The 22,673-nt window shown below is 36.0% G+C and overlaps 1 protein-coding gene and 1 long non-coding RNA gene across 2 annotated transcripts in view; one reads left to right on the top strand and one right to left on the bottom strand.

The window, feature by feature from the left end:
- LOC134672660 (uncharacterized) overlaps positions 1-22,673 on the bottom strand; it is a 538,774-nt gene that overhangs the window by 467,868 nt on the left and 48,233 nt on the right. The gene's annotated exons all lie outside the window — the stretch shown is intronic.
- LOC134672855 (uncharacterized) lies at positions 14,640-15,762 on the top strand. The gene is made up of 2 exons (XR_010099395.1): positions 14,640-15,251; positions 15,571-15,762. It is a non-coding gene; the product is annotated as an uncharacterized LOC134672855 (long non-coding RNA).

Raw genomic sequence — 22,673 nt, 5'->3', positions numbered from 1 at the left:
ATTTTCCCGACTCTCTCCTAATAAACCGCCAGCATTGTTACAAATTTATTAGCCCCCGGATTAACAAAGAAAACAGAATCGCTCTCCATTGTTCACTCACGGCTCCGCATTCAGACACCTTTGAATATAGCACGTCTGGGTCAAAAAGGGAGTAAGTATCTATGCAACCTGGGAACCGTCTGAAAGCACAGTACTTACTGCCAACCATTAAGCTAATTTTACAGTTTCACTCACGTGATTAGCTTAATGTTTTTATGTCTCACGATAGTTTAAATTCGATTACTGCCAACCATCTACAGGGTGGTCAAAAAATAAGTGCATTCCTCTTGCCAGTAAGGTTTTGGGATTATACTGGGTAACTTTTAGTATGGGACCAACCCCGAAATCACGAAATAAAATTACCTTCCCATAGAAAATGGACCAGCCAAAATGTATACTTACTTACTTACTCCGTTGACTTGGCGACCCAAAATAAGACTTGGCCTCGGACACAAGACAGCGCCACTTTTCTGGGTCCTGTGCGACCTCTCGCCAATTGTTGACTCGAAGTTCGCGCAGATCCGCCTCCACTATGTCGCACCAACGATATCTGGGCGTCCGATAGGACATGTATGAAACAACCAAAATTATTTCGGGATTTTGGGGTTGGTCCCATAGTAAAAGTTGCTCAGTATAATCCCGAAACCTCTCTGGCAACGGGAATGCACTTATTTTTTGGCCACCCCGTATATCGCCTTCCTTTCTGGTAGGCTTTGTTCCTTTTCACTTTCAGTCTTACGTCATTCACATTTTGGGCAAAGGTACTATAAAGCACAGACCCCAAAGGTCCCAATTTTCTAAGGCCCCGATAAAACTTCCACCCTTTCTCTTCTGTGAGCCGTTACACGTTACTGTAGGACTGACAACAGCAAATTTCAATTTGTGGAAACCGCCGGTTTGGGCGGATTAAGGCGTGAGATGGATGCGGCATTTCGCCAGATTGGGCTTCGATCACTGTGTGTATCACGGAATGGCTCGATAGTGGCCGTGGAGCTTGGCTGAAATAACAATCGTACATTGACAAATGCAAGACGAAAAAAAAATTTGGGTGACAGATTCTAAGTCTGACTAAGTATTTCGATACATTATTTCAGTTTTGATTGACGTTTTCTGTCAATAATTGTCAACTAGGCCCCATGGGCGCGTAGCCAATGTGCCAATCGTTAACGCTCCGTAGCGTGTCGTAGTTATTTCTCTCTATCACTGTTCTAGTTATACTAGTGCGACAGTGATAGTTGCGTTTCGCTCGCTACGAAGCGTTAACGAATGCACGTTGGCTACGCACCCTGATCTGTAGACCTTGCTAATGCCCATGGCTCCGCTATTTGGAATTATTAAATATTGAAAACTACACAATGGTTTTGGACAGCGAAAGTGGAACCGTTAATCACGTACAATGAATAAATGAATTTTATCTGCAAATGATCAAGTGTGTAATTTATTCGTTGAGTTACAAAATTTCATACGATTTCGAGACTGACGGCCCAATTCGAACTTTAAGATACGTCAATTAATAGATCTAGAAACGATTTGCTTTTGCTTTTTTCCATCTTTATTGACGGCATTACTAAATCTTTAAGGTCTAATTACCATCTGTACGCAGACGATCTGCAGATTTACGCGGCGGCTAACATTGACGAACTTCCTTCTCTTTTCAATAAGATTAATTGCGACCTAAGAGCTATTTGCAACTGGGCTTTGAATTTCGGGTTACAAGTGAACGCTAAAAAATCACAAGTAATTGTAATTGGTAGTCCTCATTTTATCTCCAAACTAGCGGATATGGTGTTACCCGATGTTATCTATGACGGGACTTTGATTCCACTTTCCTCTACTGTCAAGAACTTGGGTGTCATCCTAGACCAGACACTCTCATGGACGCCGCATATATCGGAGATCAGTAGGAAGCTATTTGCTTTGCTGCACTCTCTAAGGCGACTGCAAAACTTTCTTCCTCTTACTACTAAAATCTGTCTTGCTCGCTCTCTCTTACTGCCACTCCTTGATTATGGGGACATTGCTTTTGTGGACCTAAGGGAGGAACTGCTTGACAAGCTAGAGCGCTTGCAAAATGTCTGCATTAGATATATATTTGGGTTGCGTAAGTACGATCGCGTGTCTGCCTTCCGCTCGCAGCTTGGCTGGCTTCCGATACGACGTCGTAGGGATGTGCATGTTCTGTCATTACTCTTTAACGTGTTATTTAATCCCGCATCCCCTACGTATCTATCAGAAAGATTTAGTTTTTTGGCTACTGTTAGCGGTTACCGTCTGCGATCTAGTGCCAATCTGACCCTAGCCATTCCACCGAAAAAGTCGCGTGCGTACTGTAGGTCTTTCACTGCCTACTCAGTTAAGCTGTGGAACGATCTACCAGTGGACGTAAGGAAATCGCAATCTGTTGCCTCACTCAAGGAGAAGTTGAAAAAGTTGTGGTTATTAGACTCCTGATGTAGTTAGAACTGAATACTTTATATGTATATATATATTTATATATAGTTTATATGTTTATGTATACATATATGTATATGTGTATTTTATGTAAGTATATGTCTAAGTATATATATGTATAGGTATGTTTATAGTTTATGCGTATTTATACTATTTATTAATATGTACCTAGTACTGTTTTTTTTTTCTTTAAGTGCTTATTTGCTCTCGTCGTCCTTTATGTGTATCCAAAATTCTCATAGTGCTATTTGTCCATATTAAATTGTCTTTCACCTGTTAGTATCTGATCCTTTCGCATTTTCTCAAAGGTTAGCTGGAAGAGATCCCTTTTAGGGATAAGTTCGCCTTTGTACATAACATTTTTATTTTTGTTTTGTTTTTGTCCATTTTATGTAAACCTGTTTATGTGCAATAAAGTGACATACATACATACATACATATAGATTAGATATGTCAGTGTCCAATGTGACGTTTCTTCAAACAAAAACGTCACTTTTAACACTGACATATCTAGCTAAATCTACAATCTAATTAAATGACATAGACATAGACATAGAATAGAATAGACATAGAAAATTTTTTTGACTTGAATGACGTATCTTAAAGCTGGAATCGGGCAGTGAGAGAGGAAACTTTTTTCAGGACATTTATTTTATTTTAGTATATTGTATAGTAGTGTCATAAACAGACCTATTAAATTGTATTATTGTTATTTAAATTGCAATTGATGTCTTAATCTACTGTAACTGTACTAAAACTGCCGTGTTTGCCGTCATCAGATGGTACGGTTTGTGCTGGTTTTGTTATCATCTTGGCAATTAGCGCGCACACGCACGAATTTCGGCCTGATTCAAACTTTAAGATACGTAAGGTCTAGTTACGATATGGATTTGATATGTCAGTGTTAAAAATGGCGTTTGTGTTTGAAGAAACGTCACTTTTGACACTGATCCATATCGTATCTAGACCTGATATTTGACGTACCTTAAACTTCGAATCGAGCCGTTTCACTTCATTTCGCATGCACCGATCAGCGTGAGCGGCCTTCAAAGTTTTTTATTTATTTATTCAAAGCCCACTGTGTCCCACTGCTGGGCAAAGGCCTCCCCCCTCTTCCTCCACTCGTCTCTATTTAGTGCAATATCTGGCCAGCCTCTCAAGAAGGAGTCCAAGTTATCCCGCCATCGTTCAAAGTATTAAAAGTATCAAAATAAGATCAAACCCGTAACAAGTTTCCATCACGCCTCATCCAAACGTCACTCTTCGCACATCCTCGCACCGCTCTCTTGATAGATATGTTAATTCCTTCACTGAATAAATAATTCATTTGTTCAAGGCATATCACTCTACTTTGTTACCAAGCCTCACCCAAATTACACTCTACGCGTACGGCTTAAAGCCCATTTTACTTCGACTTCATTTTGAGTGACGTATTGTATGGACAAAGGGTGTATCGTTGTATGGAATTGTATTGAGTTGGAACTTTGTCGTAGTGAGTGGGCGGTGATTTACACAGTTGTCGGTTCCTTTTAAACAGGCGCTGAGATTTTGCGGCGGAATTCGGTTTGTACTAATTTTAAATGAGGTTTGAGCGTAGGTACTGTATATTTTAAAATATACATATGGATACAAATTTAATAATGATTTTGTGATATCTACCGCATTTTGTGTGACTTAAACTAATTTTCAGTAATGCTTAATGTTGTGTGTGCTCACAAAATATATGACTTGTTCTTAATTTGAAACCAGTTATGTTTTTTAGGGTTCCGTATTTTAGTTTAGTTCAGTTACGACCTATTCGTATCTATTTTCTCCAAAAATTAATGAAGCTTGTATAATTTTAAGACTAACATAAATAACAATATTAATATTATATTTCTCCCTCCTATATCAAAAAATACACAATTCTATTTGAATAGCAGCGTACACATAACTAATAAATCAAAATATAACAGTGCTATTAATACAAAACAGGAAAACAGGTGCAAAACAAAGTGTTACTAAAATAGATTGCTTCTAGTATCAGTTTCATAACAAATAAATTATGTTTTAATCCTACAGAATGCAATAATCCGACGTGTTCGTTGTAGCGCGTGCTACGAGCTACGACTGCTACGGCGTAGCGCGCTACGAGTTTTGTAGAAATACTCAGATACAATTAAAGCAAAATACTTACGGCCCGATTCGCGGCTTGATTCGGAAAATGAATTAGATTTCTACTAGACTTCAACAAGTTACGATATGGATAATTTAAAGATATTTGTAAGATAGATATGTCAAATTTGACGTTTCCGCGATTTTGGAGGTCCTCTTGAACGATTTCGACAAGTTATGACTTAGATATCCAAGTCACATCTAGTGGATATCTAATGTAGATCTAGTTGATCTCTAAATCGTCTCTAGATCTTCTGATTATCTCGAAATCCGAATAGGCCTGTAAGTCAAATTCTTCAAACAAAAACGTAAACGAAACGAATTGGCCCATGTGAGTTATTGAGATGAATTCGGAAAAATAAGGAACGAGTTGTAGTAATTTGGCGTAAAATCTAAAGTATTGGCATCTGAGGACTTTGCTCTCTTGTCAAACAAATAATTTAGTTTTACATGCCAATAGTCTGGCTACACATATTTAATTATACAAACGGGTCTACCGCGATATAATTTCATTGTTTATACCTTAAATAAATGTATTTACTATGTTGTATCTAGTTAATCTCTAATTCATTACCCGAATCGCGCCGTTGATCTCGTAAAACCTACGTTTTTTTATGGCCTGACGTTTCGAACGTGACGTTACGTTACCTTTTGGCCACTTCGGACAATTCACCATAACTTTAGGACCTATATTGGATTTAAGGTCACAAAACGGCGAAAACAGAATCAAAATTACCTCAAAGTGGCAAACACACCAAACTTAGAATGCAGCAGCACGCGCTACTAAAGTGCCGACGTTTTTCACCGTTACATCACTGCCAATAGCAAGCACTGTTCAATACGTCAGCCGCCATCTTGAATGTAGAACCAGCCTTATTTGACTTCTCTTATCAGTACAGTCAGCATCAGTATCTGCCACTTTCTAAAAGTTTAACAAATGGAGAAATATCTGTACAGTTCTAAAAATGTACTATACGTTAATTTGCCAGTAACTAGCCAATGTTAGTAATTGGCCACCCTAAACTAAAAATGAATTCTATTCACCTATAAACATAATTCATTTTAGTGTAAGGTTTCAATAACTGGCCAGCCTTCAATAACTAGCCGCCTTATATTAAAATGCATATTGTTTATAGGTGAATAGAATTCATTTTTACTTAGGGTGGCCAATTACTAACAGTGGCCAGTTACTGGCGAATTACCCTATTATGGTGTTAAGTAAATATGATTTCTTTCTTTCTATATATCAACACGGGTTTAAAATTTTATTTTAACATTATTTCTCTTTATAATAATTTACAATCAAACCGGTATAATATAAAAATCGATTAACCACTTCAAAAACCATCAGCAATTTAAACACAGTAAAACGACCGCTCTTTAAAGTCAATTTAACCCTTCCAAGGGTCAGTAAAATCCAAAGTGAACTAACGAGGTAAAGTAATAAACCCCACAGTGCCCACTCAACCCTGCAAGCCACTGACCCATTGGTGGGTAAAACTGACCGAGAAACCTTAAGGGGTCATCTTAAGGTGGTTTGTGTCAAATTATATTGGGTGTTAATGAAAGAATACCACCTGTATATTATAAAGAACTAAAATTAATAATCAAAATGGATTATGTTCCCGACATTTTTATTATATCGATATTTTTTTATATAATAGTTTTAATATACTAATATACTAAACAAATCTATCACTAATGAAAATCGTTTCATCCGTTAAGTATTCGAAATAAAATTTTAATTATGCAATATAAAACTTTGACGTCACAAATTGATATTGATACATTGTTTTAGATATTTTAACTACACTACATTTTGGTAGAAAGTGCCCAAAAATACATTTCATCAAACTTATGTTAAAAAACTATAATAATCAATAATTACATTAACTACTATACATATTAAATTAGATTTGTACAATCGAAGAACGACTTTTACCACCTACCTAGTCCAGCATTTTATTTTAAATAAACGAGTTTTTTTATTGCCTTGCGTCATCATTTGCGGCAAAATTTATAATAACGGTCAGATGCTCGAAACTACACAAATAATATAGGTATTTCTTATTTTCTATTGATATATAGTTCTGGTGCTCAAAGTAATCCTGCCAACTAAGCCAGTCTTGTTACACAAGTGTTATTCCTGGTAGCCGGTACCGTCAGCAAAACACGCTGCGCCGGTGTCGGAGCCCATCCCAGTTTATTTAGCCATAGCCAGAGAGCGGCCGACAGAAACATTGCCAATTTTTTTAGTCAATGTACTATTTACATTGTTGAGGTCAAATTATTAGTAAGCCTCAAGTTTTTAACGGCGCGATTCGGAAAGTAAATTAGACATTGACTAGATATGAGATAGTAAAGATGTGTGACGTTCCACGGCAAAAGATACCATTGGAACGTCACACATCTTTACTATTTCATATCTAGTGAATCTCTAATTCATTTCCCGAATCGCGCCGTAGGCCTTAATTAAAGATGGGAGTTAGTTTTTTTACTATAAGAAAGGTTCATCATAATCTTAAAGACTCGGATCATTTTTGCAAGGTTTGCCCACAAATTATAATATAATATATTATCAAGCTTCCCGTTTGGGCCCCCCCCCCCATCTGGCGTCTTTCGAGCGTCGGTGTCTACAATTATATGGCCGACGTCGACGCAACGTCGACGCAGCGTCGACGCAACTGCGCAGCGATGTCATTTTCCATAGCGCTGGACCGACGCCGACAGACGCCGACGCTCGAAAGACGCCAGATGTGGGGGGGGGGGCCTTACATTTGTAGGTAGTTGTTGTATGTCTTAACCCGTCACGAAACGGTGTTATTCCAGATATTTCAGAGGCATGCGCGGAGCCGAAGCCAACACGAAGATTCCTTTTTGATACTTTGATGAGATGTAAGGGGTACACCAAACAGATGCTGCCCTTGCCCGTGAGAGTTGCTGGGACCGTGGACTAGAGTTGCTGGGATCTAAAATGAACTAGGCTATAGGGTGAAAGCGATGGACTAAAGACTGGGCTATGCGATAAAAAATGGAAGATTTATTGTTGTTATAGTATGCTAGGAAAGCCCATCTCATCTTAGTTGAATATAGGCCTTTCCTTTGAATTTTCAATTAATAAAGTTTCATTCCTGTTTAATACGTATTGTTCCAATGACAGGTAATATTAAATCAATCAAATATTTTTGATTAATCTGAACACCAAGACAAAAATTACATAAATGTTTCGTTATTCCTCTCGAAGTTCTCTCTGACCGAACCAAAACCCTCTGGAGGTTCATAAATATTTCATAGCAGAGACAAAACAATACCGTGGTCTCTGGAGGACATTCACTACACCCCCACCAGAAATGAAGCCACTTACACCCTTAACACAAGCGCGTAACATCCATTTTCCTCTGGCATAAATGCACAAAAAACACAAACACTTTTAAAATGTGATTTAAGTAAATATTAAGACTGATACCGCGAATTTGCAATAAAAACGAGAGTTCTGAATTTTACAAGCGGCTTTTTGTAATCAAAGAAATGTTAATTTGTAAATAAATTGTCAGGAGTTGGATGATATTTTACTCTGCTAACCTTTCTGTCAAATATGGTATTTCTGAAAAGTTTTCATGCTCACTTAATGTTTGCGGTCCGAAATTTGTACAGTCGCAAAGTGATTTACGTTACTGTCAAAATAAAAGACCCTCACTTTGTTAAATTCAAATCGGTGCAAAATTAGCTTAGACGGGCTCTAACCATCTTTAAATAACAAAAATTTAATGACATTTTAATCATTATTATCAAGTCATACGACTTGACATTTCTTTCAATAGTACTTTTGATTTTCATCCATAATGATTCTTTTTGTGTTTTTTGAACAAAGACAGTGGGGGAAAACCCAAATCTAAAGGTTAGGTATTCAAATCAACTGTCCTTAAAAGCATTGTGACTACGACTTTTTTTAAAACATAATAAAATTAAACGATATCCATTTAGCTTGGAACAAAAACAGCAATTATATTGTCTCACGGGGTTATTTAAAACGGGCCGCAAACCTCAATTAGCTATTAATCGTTTGTCTTAATCTGTCATTTTGACTTATGTATTTGTAAGAAAGGGGTAAAACATAAATTAACTAATTGAGGATTGTAAAGTTTTATGAATGAGGAGGTAAGACTTTTATTTTTGAAACCAGAAAAATAATCCTAATAAAAGGTGTAGGTACTTTATTCAAATTTTTATTTAATTAAATGGTTTATAAATAGCTCCTATGCTGTTGCGGGTGTCCATGGGCCACGTTAATCGCTTACCATCAGGCAATTCGACTGCTCGTTTGTATATCATAAAAAAGATTATGCGCTAAGTTACAGAGTGCATCCGATTTTATAAAAACTAACCACATTAACCACATAGGTACTCGTATGTACCACCTCGGTCCACAGTAATTCGATCCCTGGACATAAAACATTCTTAGACATCTTAACTAGTTGCACGGTTCAAAACATACACACACAATTTTAGCTCTTACACTCTTCAAGACAAGATTCAAAATGTATAAAAATGACTGGGATATACAGACGGACGGAGCGTTTACGACTCCCCGTAGGCGGAAATGTCTCGTTAATAATGCAAAAGGAACTTACTAAAAAGCTTGTAAGAAACATCTTATGTTACGTCAATCTATCTTTCTCTAGGACTATTTTAACTAATACAATTTTATTTAAATTTTATTGCGCATCAGATTCTTTTTTGTTATTTTTGGTAAATAGAATAATTTAGTTTTATGTGACGGTTGTGAATGAAAGCAATGTTATTTTATTCATTTTGAATGCATCCATATTCACTTCAGTCAAAAAATAGTACATTTCGATGCTAGTGCGGAAGGTATGTCATTACTTCACGAGTACCGAGATATCTTGCCACGAGCCGCAGGCGAGTGGCAAGACTCGGGACGAGTGAAGAATGACATTTCCGCACGTGTATCGAACGACGTTTTTTAATACAGTTGCGAAAAAATAAGAAAAACATTGTTAATCGTACACTAAACAAAAGTGGTAACAGTGACAGCTCGGTTAGACGTCGTCTTTAAGTATATTATATCTATGGGCGTTTGGCAGCTATTCCGTTCCATTCAGTCAACTTATTAAGAACGGAATTTTCAATATTGAATATTAAAAAATAAACGTGTTATAATGATGAAGAGGTAAGTAATTAAATATGAAATATGTAATATTTTTCGTATTCTTACATTAACGGTAGGTTTTTATGCTGATTACGACGTTTAAAGGAAACTAATATTAACACTCATCAATAAGTAGTCGTGAATTGGAACAAGTATAAATTTAAAAAAATTGGAAAAGTAAAAAGCACTAGTTCGAGATAACCAACTTTCCGCACGCTAAACAGCTACGTAAAGTAGCACTTTTTGAGCAACTGTATTAAAAAGTATATTTTATTTTCATCTCGTCCATATTTGAAACAAATTATATAGTTCTTTAAATATCAGTAGCATAAAAAGTATGTTACGCTAGGTTTCAGTTAAAATAAGTATGTGGTAGAGGAATCGATACGCTATGATAAGTTTTCTCGACAAATTAGAAAATACCATAGAAGGCCTACCGCCAATATCGAAAAATCTCTGATGCTCGAATATGCAATAGCGTTAACGATACCGAGGCAGATAACGATCTTCCATTTTTCGATGTAGGCGGTAGGCCCTAAGATTTACCGCGTAGTAAAATGATCCATTCATAATAAGTAATATAACTAAGTGTATAGTGTTAATTTAATTCAAATATTTTCGTCGTATCGTCGAAAGAGTCGTAATAATTAAAGCATGCCAAAAATTCGCAACTGAATTCATCATAAAAATCGAAATAAAAACAGTTGAAAGTGTTGTCATTTCGCCAGAGGCAATCTACCGTCCAAATTTCATTCCCGCAATTCGATGCTACAATAAAACAATACAAAATAATATCTTCAACGAGCTCCTATCTTAATCTGGCTTGTAAATTAAATTGAACCTTAAGACACTATAGTTAGAGCTGCCATTAGTAAAAATACAGACATGAGTTCGGTAAGACCTCGCGTCACTCGAACCTCTTATCTTAATATCACTGCTGTCATAAATTGAACTTTAACACAACATATTTAGGTTGAAATGGATACTAATAGAGAGATAGATAGGAGTTTGCGAGAGTAAAGTGGAATATCACACGTTGCTCGGAAACCGTTTAGCTCTCGCGAAATACCTTCGCAGGCAGCCGAAACATTCTGGGACGAAAAATACGATTGAACTGGCCCAATTCATAGGTTACTGGAGGAATCATTATAATATCCACATTTAAAATCTAAAGAGTCACTAAATATTGTCTTTCGTCTCTGAAAAACTACTTAGGTATTTTTTTTATTTATAAAATTTTTGTTTTCTAGAATCATCGTTAACACTGATGTAACATTGAAATATTAGTCCATCACAATTCTGCCGACTTTTGGCGTGCAAATGTTATTATTACTTATACATTTACAAACATGCATTCATTATTACTTAATAGCAATGCCAATACTTGTAAATTATTAATTACCAAAATGAGTACAATAATACTATGAACATGATTAGAAAATTTTCATATAGAAATATATGTAGATTTTCTAGAAGTTCTAGTTCCGTTTGAATTAATATCGAATCGCTTTTCTCTTCAAACTTGTCCACAATTTCCGTGGAATGAATTACCGCTTTTTCCCGAAATTATTGAAATAATCCGTGTGAATGATGCCAGCTAATGACTTTTCATAAATACTGCCGTGTTCGTTCGTACCGGCTTAAATACCGGTTTATATCGGTTTATACCCATTTCTACCGGTTTTCCGCCATTCAGCTTTATTTCGCAATGGTTTTGCCTTCAATAAGTTTACTTAGTAATACAATTCAGAATCAGAGTTTTATTATATTCACGAGTTTTTACAGGTGTTCCTTAAATCGATTGCCATCCTATTAACATTGTAAATGCGAAAGCAACTCTGTATGTCTGTTAACCTCTTTCCGCTTAAACCGTTAAACCAATTTCGATGAAATTTGTCATGAAGATCATATTTCGGTGAAGATCATACAATAGTTTTCATCACGAAAATAATTGTTTTACTCAGAGTCAGTTATGGGCAGCAATTTTTCTGAGTACCTACTTGTTTTTCGTGTTACCTACTCCTTATCTCCTTAAGAATCGAATTTTATAATTACGCTAGGTATTGCCTATATAGTTACATACATCAAATTATGTAAAAAAATGTTTACATAATGTCAATATCCAGAGAGGAAACTGGGGACCACGTTTGTACGGAAAAGCAGTCGTTCCCTTTCCTCTTAAGCCCCTTCATAGGCTTAGAGTTTATAGCCTTCTATAAACCGGCAGTTATCTTCAGACGAAGCTAAATTCGAGTAAGCCAATAAACGCAATAAAAACATTCACAGCGTCGTATCTTCCAAGTTTTAACTTCCTATTTTCTTTATATTGGGTAGATTGGGATCAGCATAAGATGGAATGTCATACTGCCGTATTCGAACTTCAAGATATTCACAAGAGACGACTACTAGATCCATTCTAGATACGTTATAGTTTAGATATCAACTAGTTCTCTTTTGCAGCGTAATTCGGGCAACCAATGTCACTTTACGTTAGATCTCTATCTTACTCTTAAGATTATATATTAGATGTGAATTGGATCTCTAAGTTATATCCTGTGGAAACCGTTCAAGAGTATCTCCAGAATCGCGCAGATGTCAAATTTGACAGGTTAGATCTTAAACATATCGTTATCGTATCTCGGTGATGTCTAAAAGATATCTAATAGATGTCTATTTCTAAATCCGAATCGGGCCCATAAGCAAGACTCGGAACCGGTTTATTCTTCATACCAAAAAATATCGGTGTTATTACGTTCTTTTTCGTTCTTTGCTTTATTATTTCATTTTTAATTGGATAATCTGATAATACGAAGTTGTTACCTAAATACATGATTCAATCCTACGTAAAAAGCATAAAATTATTAAAATTATTGGGCTATTTTGCATTAAAAAAAAACCGGTTTTAAGCCCCGGTCATAAGGAGTCGTTTGTGTTGTGTTAAGCAGCAGCTACTTGTAGGCTGCGATACATTTTAATTTATTCATCGAGACAAGAAAAGATGTATAATTTTTTTATAGATTTAGGATATTTTCAAGAAACCTCCGTTTATTTTACTCTATAATTTGCAGATCAGTAGCAAATTTAATACCGCTAATTTGTCACTGTAGTACTGTTACTATTTCATGTACTGCGGACTCCTCATCAACGCGAGCCCAAGTGTCGCAAATTTCATTAATATCGACTCGGAACTGCTGATGCAGCTTCAAAGATATCCGGAAGGACATCGCTAATTATCACTCTATTGCTATTGCTTTTCTGTGTACTGCGGAACCCTTCTCATTAACACGAGTCCAACGGCTCGATTCGGGAAATGAATTATAGATTCACTAGATATGAAATAGTAAAGTTATGTAACGTCCCCCGGCAAAAGGTACCTTATGGCAGCTAGCGCCGCGATTCCGAAAATTAATGAGAGATTCACTAGATATGAAATTGTAAAGTTATGTGACGTTCCACGGAAAAAGGTACCTTATGGCGGCTGGCGCTTACGTTGCATAGCGCCGCAATAATATTGAAGCAATGCTAATAATAGCGTAAGCGCCATCCGCCATAAGGTACCTTTATCCCTGGGATGTCAGATATCTTTATTATATCGTATCTAGTTAATCTCTAATTTATTTCTCAAATCGCGGCGCAAGTGTCGCAAACTTCATTAATATTGACTCGGATGCCATCGCTTTGGACGCTAATCAGAAAAACAGCTAATTTGATGCCACTGCTTGGAGCAATCTTGGATTAAGCTGTGATAAGTTCCCTACTTTCTCCTGTGACGTAATAAACGTTTACGCCTTTAGACCACTGAAGCGAAAAATAAATAAAGTTATCAACATTTATCAACTTAAAGACCTGATAACTAATATTATTACTTATATTAACTATAAATGCAACAGTAACTCTGTCCTTTTCACGAAAGATTGATTTAGTCCCGGGAAGGATATAAAATAAATTTTATCACAGAAATTATCATTCCACGCAGACAAAGTCGCAAGAAAAAGTTAGTATATATAATGTTAAAGCGTAGTCTTTTAATTAAAATTTTATCTCATTTTAAAACTGTAAAAACAGCATTGGCACCTTACATAAAATCGATCAAAACTACACATCATTTCAAATAAAAAATGTAGATAAAAGCAATGAAAACGAGTCACTTTATAAGTAAATATGTAAACAAAGTAACCAATACCTACTTGCTCTTGAATGTAAGTTTGACAGGTTTTACAAGTGGCGCAGTCAGCAGGATCAATCGATCAAGGATTAACTGACGAATGAATAGAGATTAACTGCTCGTTAGTGAAGGGTTAAGGTCACGGATTATTATGTGACAAATCGACGACTAATCAACGACACGCTTAATGTTAATAATATTATAAGCAAATATAATATACATAAAGTCAGAAGTGACTAATTTTTGTTCTTACTTTTAAATGATTATACTGGCGCAGTCGGTAGATTCGGTATGATCAATCGATCAAGGATTAACTGACGAGAGAGAATAGAGATTAACTGCTCGTTAGTGAAGTGTTAAGGTCACGGAGGATTATGTAATATATCGACATACTAACAACAACACATAAGTGTGAATCAGTAATCATTTGTAGACCTGATATCATTGCAATAAGGTTTACGAATTATATTAAGTTTATGCGTGATGAGGTAAAAGAGATAGACATACAAAGTTAAATTCATAATGTAAGAAGGGATTAGCGTGGCCAATGGTGTATGTGTCAACTATAGTTGAATATCACACACACAACATGTCGAACAGTACGGCTACCATCAGCACCTCTAGCACATCTTGCAACCGCGACTTAGACCGCGACTCGAGTCGCCATTCCCGCGGCTGTCAAATCTGTCGATTTCCGTAGCATAACTTGTACCCGCGACTGCAACAGCCGCGTAGAGAACTCAAAGTCGCGGCGCGACTCGTCAGTGTTACCCGGCGAAATCAAAGTCTAAACAAATCGATATTTGCAAGTGGCAACACTGAATCGGAAACCAGGGATGCGCTAAATCATTCGTTCTTTGGTGGTAAAAAATCTAGTTTTTTGTCGATGGTTAAGTTTTTCCTGTCAAAGTCAAAGAACTTTCAAATTTTGTCAGCATTTAATTATGGGAAAAAATATGAAAAAATGTAAGTAATAGAGCCTTATATAATTAATATTGATAATATTCCTTAAAATATATATTGTTTAAAAATTTCTGTTTAATAAACCTTTTAAATAAAATATTTTTGTAAGTAACTATAATAATGGAATTGCTATTATTGGGTTTGTTCTCATATTCCTGTTGTAAATAGTGTTTTTCTTTTTCAGAATAAGTTCAGCATTATCCTAGACACGATTGATATCCCAGCACCCAAAGGAAAATATTATTAACAGGAACGTGCCAACGGGACCCGAAGTGGAGATTCAGGAAAAGAAACACACTAGGCAAGCTTGTAGGTTTCAAACGCGGAGCTGTCCGCTTTTCTAAATTAACTAAGATGTGAGAACCGCTTTAGCTTTAAGAACACCACCGACGAAGTGAACTATTAATAATAACCCTAATGGTTATGGCGTACCTATCTAAGCTGCCACAGTAACTCTCAAATAAGTTTCATATAGTTTTTCTTGTGCCAATAATGGATGGCATGTGTGTGTACTGTGTACCTAACTGTTTATGATGTGACAAATTGATATGAGAAGTTTATTTCATAGTCCTCGATGAAGTCATGACCATATTTTATTGTCTTGTTTATAAACCAATTTTCTTTCCAGGGTGATATTTAATTGTCCTACGCCGCATGTCGAAGAAAAAGGAAGAGAGAAAATACTTTTCAAGGGTAATAAAGAAGATTCTTACAATTTCTCTATAGTGGTTCTAGATGTTAATATATATTAGGTTTAATAATAAGAAGTCGAATATTGCAAGAATATATAAGGCAAAGCAATATACTATTAATTTAAATATTGTTTTTTTTCTCTCCTGTATTTTTACCTGAAAAGAAACAAAAATAAAGTAGGTAGGTAAGTACCTAGAACTCCTAGAAGCCATGATTAATTAGCTCCCCAAGGCCCACTTCATACCTAATGCTGACAGCAACTTATCATAGCATGATCGTATCAGGCCCTGTCAAACATGAAGTGAAACATCTAGAACACGGGTTTGATCTAGAGGAGTTTCAATATGGTAGACCATATATTATGATAACCGTACCTATGCTACCTACGCAGACTATGACATGAGCGTAATAACTCCTTCAAAATATTGTTGGTCGGCTCGGTCCAGTCACGTCACGGTATGGTGTTGTCAGGGGACGGAATGGTTTAGTGGGTGATGACTGATAATATTTCATACAAAGCATGATTTTGAGCCGGACATGATCCTGTTATAGCCACGTATTACATCATTCTGTTACAGTACGATGCAGCGGGCACAGGCCACATGTACATAGGTATGTTTTGTTGAAGTCGAGGAAGGTTCCAAACGGTACCTAAATAGTAAGAGATTGTTGAAATTAGACATGTAACCGTGATCCTAAATATTACTACTAAGACTATGGCTTACTTAATAAGTTGGATAGTTTGTTTTGAACATTTGTACCTACCCACCTCATCGGCTACATTTATGTACAAGCAAGCGGGCTCCGTTGTTAGGTTGATGAAAGTTTTGTGTAAGGAAGTCTTAGGATTACTTTTACAAACTTACGAACCTGAATTGAAATTTAAAAATCCTACATATGTACCTAATTACTTAATTGAGTACCTACAAACTAGCTGCTTGAAATTAAAGTTGTAAACATGATGGGTGTGTTGTGGTACTTGTAGGTATCACCGTGCATAATCAACATAAGAGTGCGTAAAACGCATTTAGTGATTGTTCCATACTTCCGTATTCCTTAGGGCAATAAGTAATTATACAAATTATATTATTACATAATATATGAAACTTGTTTTTAAGTTATAATTATCAAGAGTTTAGTTAAAAAAGTACAAGCAAACCACCCGCGAGAGCGAGTCGCGTTATAAAGTCGCGTAGACTTCGACTCGCGGATTGACATAAAGACGAGAGAATATTTTGTCTCAAAATAGGCAGTTGTGCTACGGATTTTAGTTCAAAGTCGCGATCGTTGTCATTTTCTGACAGTGACACCTGATCGCGAGTTTGTCGCGACTCTCGCGCGTGAGTTGTGCTGCCAACACGCGACAAGCCGCCAAGTCGCGCCGATCTGTCACTTCTCACGCCTGTCGCGGCCAGTTGTGCTAGAGGTGCAGTTTAGCATTGACATAAACGCTATCGTGAACGTAATTTACTTTCTATGCATCTCGCTCGTACTGACATATTAGTGCGAAAGAGATATATAGAAAGTAAATTACGTTCACGATAGCGTTTACGTCAATGCCAAACTGATGGTAGCCGTACAGTGGGATTTTGAAAAGAGAAGAAATGCGATTGCAAAAGAGTGTGTTGTGTTCGTAATGATACCAGCTTCAATAGTAGAAAAGTAACTGTATAATGAACCCTGATTTGCCTGTTCAAACTTTTATGAAAAGAGCGAAATACTCCCATCTTAGAGTCCAGCAACGCACTTGCAAGTTGCAACCCTGTTAATAATGTCACTCTTAATGATAGTCCGCAAGCGATTTTATTGCCATACCAGCATCGTAACCACGAAAACTCGTCGATTTCTACTAGGGATGTAACGATACATGATTTTGCCGATACGATACCGATACCGATATTTGAAGTAAATAATCGGCGATACCGATACAGATACCGATACCAATGGCACAGTAGTTAGCTAAAAGATATAACAAATAAGGAATTATATACTTATTATGCATAAAACATACATATGTATTAATAGACACTCGATTTTGTGAAGTGTGAAAAACTGTTAAACTAATCCCACCAAAAACATTCTGTAAAAAACTAGCCAAGTCTCGATGGAGCTGCTTGTTTATCTCTAAAAAGTAATGAAATCTAGACAAAGTCGTGCCAAGTCTAAGGTTCCTTACTGCGATTTCTTTATTATTATAAGTAGTTAATGTTGTGTGACTTGGCCGTTGAAGGGTGCACAAGGGTACAAAACCAGGTGCTCCATGACACCATTGCACCAATCTGTCGCCAGAACCGCTACCCATTGACGATGGAAAATTGCCACTTGGAAAACGTTGATTCAATAACCAGTCAATTGTAGGCTTGATAAAGCTGCGTATTTCAATAATACTTATGTATGGGCGAGCCTGAAACAAACACTTCTTTTTGGTGCAATGGCAGATTGGTGCAATGGTGTCATGGAGCACCTGGTTTTGTACCCTTGTGCACCCTTCAACGGCCAAGTCACACAACATTAACTACTTATAATAATAAAGAAATCGCAGTAAGGAACCTTAGACTTGGCACGACTTTGTCTAGATTTCATTACTTTTTAGAGATAAACAAGCAGCTCCATCGAGACTTGGCTAGTTTTTTACAGAATGTTTTTGGTGGGATTTCACTTCTTTTTGTAGAAACGTGGGCATATTGATTTATTTTATTAGATTTTCTTATTTAACACATTTTTTTTCTTTTTAGGAGTAGTTTTTTTATTATTACAAATCTCTCTTTTCTTTTTTTCCGGTTCTGATTCTTGTACAGTAGCAACAGTTTTTCGTATTGCCCATTCATTAAATCTAATAATTAAATAATAATCAGTAATCCGTCACTAATCATCATATAATGACTTGTAATCGCACATAATGCTTTACTCGTACCGTACTCGTAAATATGTGTAATGCTCAAACTACAATTAGCGCTAGCGTTATGTTCATTTAGAATTATTTTTAATAGGTGACGATGATCCTTTTGTCATTATGCAGCCGTGCGATGGCCAAGTCATTATACGTATTACAAATTAAAGATATCTTATTGATACGGTTTTAACACCCCCTGGCACTGATTAAAATAACCGACTTGGTTTCACATTACTTACATCTCAAAACTTTTTTGTAGTAAAAGCGTTGCGAGGCTTGCACCTTTTTATATGTAATGTTTTTGATGGGATCTCATCTCTTTTTGTAGGCAGTCCTTCTTTTCGGGTACTCATACCCATACTATGTATACACATATCATAACTAAACATATCTTCATTCATACTCACATCGTACATCGTAGTGTACCTTTACTTTACTTTACCTACTATTTGTAGGAACTGCAACAGTAACTTTGTAATATCATATATTTATATGGGATTACAAAGTTACTTATGCAGTTCTTAGATCTTTAAAACGTGACTGATATTGCAATATTTTTAGGTTTTCCCTTTATGAGGCCATTAAACCCTAACTCTGTACCAAATTTCAGCTCTCTGAGTTTATGAGAAGTACTAGTTCTATTCTGATGATCATGAGTGAGTTTCATAAATGCGAAACTTTGCTTTCGCTTAACTTCGGAACTAAATGACCTACAGACTTGAAATTTTGGATTTTAAGTATGTGATTATAGCTTACTGGATGACCAAAATTTCTGCGTTCTGGTCTTATCCAGAAGTTCTCAAATAGGGGCCTGAAAATGCGGCGAAATGGTTCCAGTAAAGGATGGTACGGCAGTGTTTGCTTTGCTTCGCGCTCGACTTGGCGGGGGCACTGCCGTGCCCCCCGATAAAGAAAAATGCCAAATCAAAATCAAAGAGAACATTTATTTAGGTAACCACCAAGCAATCAATGCAAAAATAAATCCAATTCAGTAATTATAGTTCACCTTAGGTAGTTTTTACCCGACTACGGCAACGCAAAAGGAGGGTTATTTGTTATGGAAACAAAGTGTATTCAAATTATTAGCAGCGTCATACGTTTCGCGCGCTTTTCAAACTGTAATATCGGCTGAATTTAAATCGACGATGCCGATATATCGGTCTGCCGATTATATCGGCCGATATATCGTATCGGTATCGGTATCGTTACATCCCTAATTTCTACCATTCATCATCTCAACAGCTTCATATAAAACATAAACATCTCTCAAACAAATCGCACAACCAGTCGGCCGACGCTCCCTGCGACACGCCATTAGCGTTCGATCACACAGACAGCCAATTTGCTGAGAAATGGCCCGCGTTTCTTTGTGCCGGAAAAAACGTTCCGGATAGAAATGTGCAATACTTATACGGAGCTGGAAACGGTTATTCATCTTCGTTTATAGGTTATCTTTATTAGACTATACATAAATATCTCATCTCTTAGTACTTCTTGTTTATTTTTAGTGTAATTGGTAAAGTTTTAAGTACTGACAATCGTATTGTGAAATGTAAATATAGGTGTTATTTTTTGTCACTACATGATGTTACTGTAAATGTTTTGTAAATGAGTAGTATGGAGTGCTAAGATTTAGATTTTTCTTTTGTTTTCTTGGGTATTTTGCAGGATTTTAATTTTACTAGTGTACCTACATAATTCATCTCCGTTGAGCTAATATGTAAATACCAGCGAGATGCATTACAAATTACAATGACACCTTTAAGATAAAATCTTGTAAGTACATAGTTCAAATAGGCCCTCTTTTATAATAAAATTTTGCAACTGCAACGGTTTCTAATTATACACTTTTAAATTCAGACAAGTGTACACTGTACAACCTACAACAGTATCATCTTTCAAACTAAGATTAATGTTAAGTATAAAACGATAACTAAATTAATTCTTTAGCCAAAGCAGACAGCTCCACGTTATCAAAGTGGACTAAAGCGCTTACTCATCACTCTGACAGCAACATTCTGTTAAATTAGCGATATCAAATATCATAATCGCTCTCAAATAAAACGCCGCACGTCATGTCCAGAATTGAGATAAATGGTCACCCTACTGCCTGCCTCGCTACCAATCACCGCCCGCGCTCCGCCCGCGCGCGCTAGGGGCCGCATGAATTACGCTCTTCCGAGGACATCTGATAGCGCGAATTGTCTACGCATTTGTCCCGGTCGTCGCGAATGTGTGGCGATATGTCAGCATTGTTTATTTACAGGTGGGGGAGATTCGTAATATTTCGCGTGGGCTCTTGAGACGGCGCATACTTTTCAAAATTGCTTGATTTGAAAGTTTAAGGAGCTTGATGTTGTCGTATCTATCTCGACATTGTTGGTCCATTTGACGGAAAATGGTATGAGCTGTAATGATATTGTATAATTTTACTTTTAGTAGTAGGTAGCTCATCCAGTTATCTATAACTTGTAAGTAGCATGCGTACCTAAATTTATTTTATGTTACCAGGTATCACACAAAAACGAAGACGAATGAAAAATGAAACAAAGGCAATGGATTCAATAACAAAACTTATACAAACTATTATTAAAATAGGTTACGTAGGTAACTTGAACCAAAACTACCTAAAAGTTTATTGAGTAATCGATTGTATTTTGGATCTGTCCACTATTAAATATATATTGTTTTTTGTATTGATTGTTGACATTTTATTTTATCTATGGAATATGACATTATATGACCTAGGAAAGCCCTAGTATGATATACAAAATATTTTTAGGTTTTAGTTAAGTTTTATGACATTTTAATTTAATTTCTATTCTATTTTATTTTTGACATTATTGATTCACAATTTACCTGCGATCATATATAACTAAGGATACCGCCTTTAGGAACATTACCGTTCAAATTCTCGGGCCAAATTAGCACACACACACAATTACGCCTACATTCAAATTAGACGACGCGTTTACAGAGCCTGTAATCAAAGCTGGTAAACGAAATAATAGTCATCTTTATTACGCTAATGGTACATAGCTAAGTGTAGATGAAATGCATATAATGTCAATAACTACCAATCAGCGACATTAATCCGCTAATAACCTTCTTGCTGTACGTACTGGCCACTGAGAGTTCGCGGTTCATATTTTATTAGAATATGACTTGGACAGGGATAGGTTTATGCCATACAGTGAAGAACCAGTCAAATAATTTACGTATAGGGTCATTCCAGGTGATTTCAACAAACCGAGTGTGCCGCATGATTTTTGATTTGAATAAAAAAAATTGAGGATATACTTCATGGTGGCAGAAGTGCTGAACCACCACCAGTTTTTTTTTTATCTTTTAATTTCCAAGTTTTGCCCATTCGAAGTTAACAGTGGGGTTAAATTCCTGCTTGTACAAAATCAGACCTAACTTTTTTTCTATAAAAGGTAACGAAATAATTATTAATTTTTTTGATTAGGTAAGAAATGTGGATATTATACTGTATGACAAAATTTATCTGAATTAACTACAAAAAAAATGGTGACCACCCAAAGTGTATACCTAATTGGTCAATTATTGCAATTTTAAATTGGTTCTTGTGCCAATCCTGGTGCATATCAAATATTACTATTTTCTGAAATATAAAGTACTTGCCGTGTTCATCTTGTAAAATTAATATAATTGTGTTAGATCAATTACTTCTAATAGAAAAATATAAGTGAAAATTGAGAAATTCGAAAAATGCTCGTGTTTGACTCTAAAAAAATCCATGTGGAAGATAAAATAAAAATTTGATTGTAGTCAGCAAATATAGCTGATATCTTCGTTAATTAGATTTAGAAAAAAAAGTTTTGTTATTTTGCCTATTTTTTGAAATATGATTTTTTAAACTGCTCGTCTCATACATTTTCGCTCTTGTTGTATTTATGCAGATTAAAATACATATGACCTTAAACTTATAAATATGAATGAATTCGATGGAAAAATATAAATAAAATCCAGACGATTGAAATTTACTTTATATATTTATAAAAAAAAAATCATTTGCAAACCTTTGCTACTTCAAAATTTTCTGAAGTTGAATAACGTCGCACTTTTAATTCATTTTGAGAAATGGGAACGAAGCTATGATAAGAACGTGTGTTTTTTATGGT

The sequence above is a fragment of the Cydia fagiglandana genome, chromosome 17, assembly GCF_963556715.1.
Source record: "Cydia fagiglandana chromosome 17, ilCydFagi1.1, whole genome shotgun sequence".
Taxonomy (NCBI): domain Eukaryota; kingdom Metazoa; phylum Arthropoda; class Insecta; order Lepidoptera; family Tortricidae; genus Cydia; species Cydia fagiglandana.
Note: the sequence above shows the minus strand (reverse complement) of the source record. Positions and strands in the feature narration are given on the sequence as shown.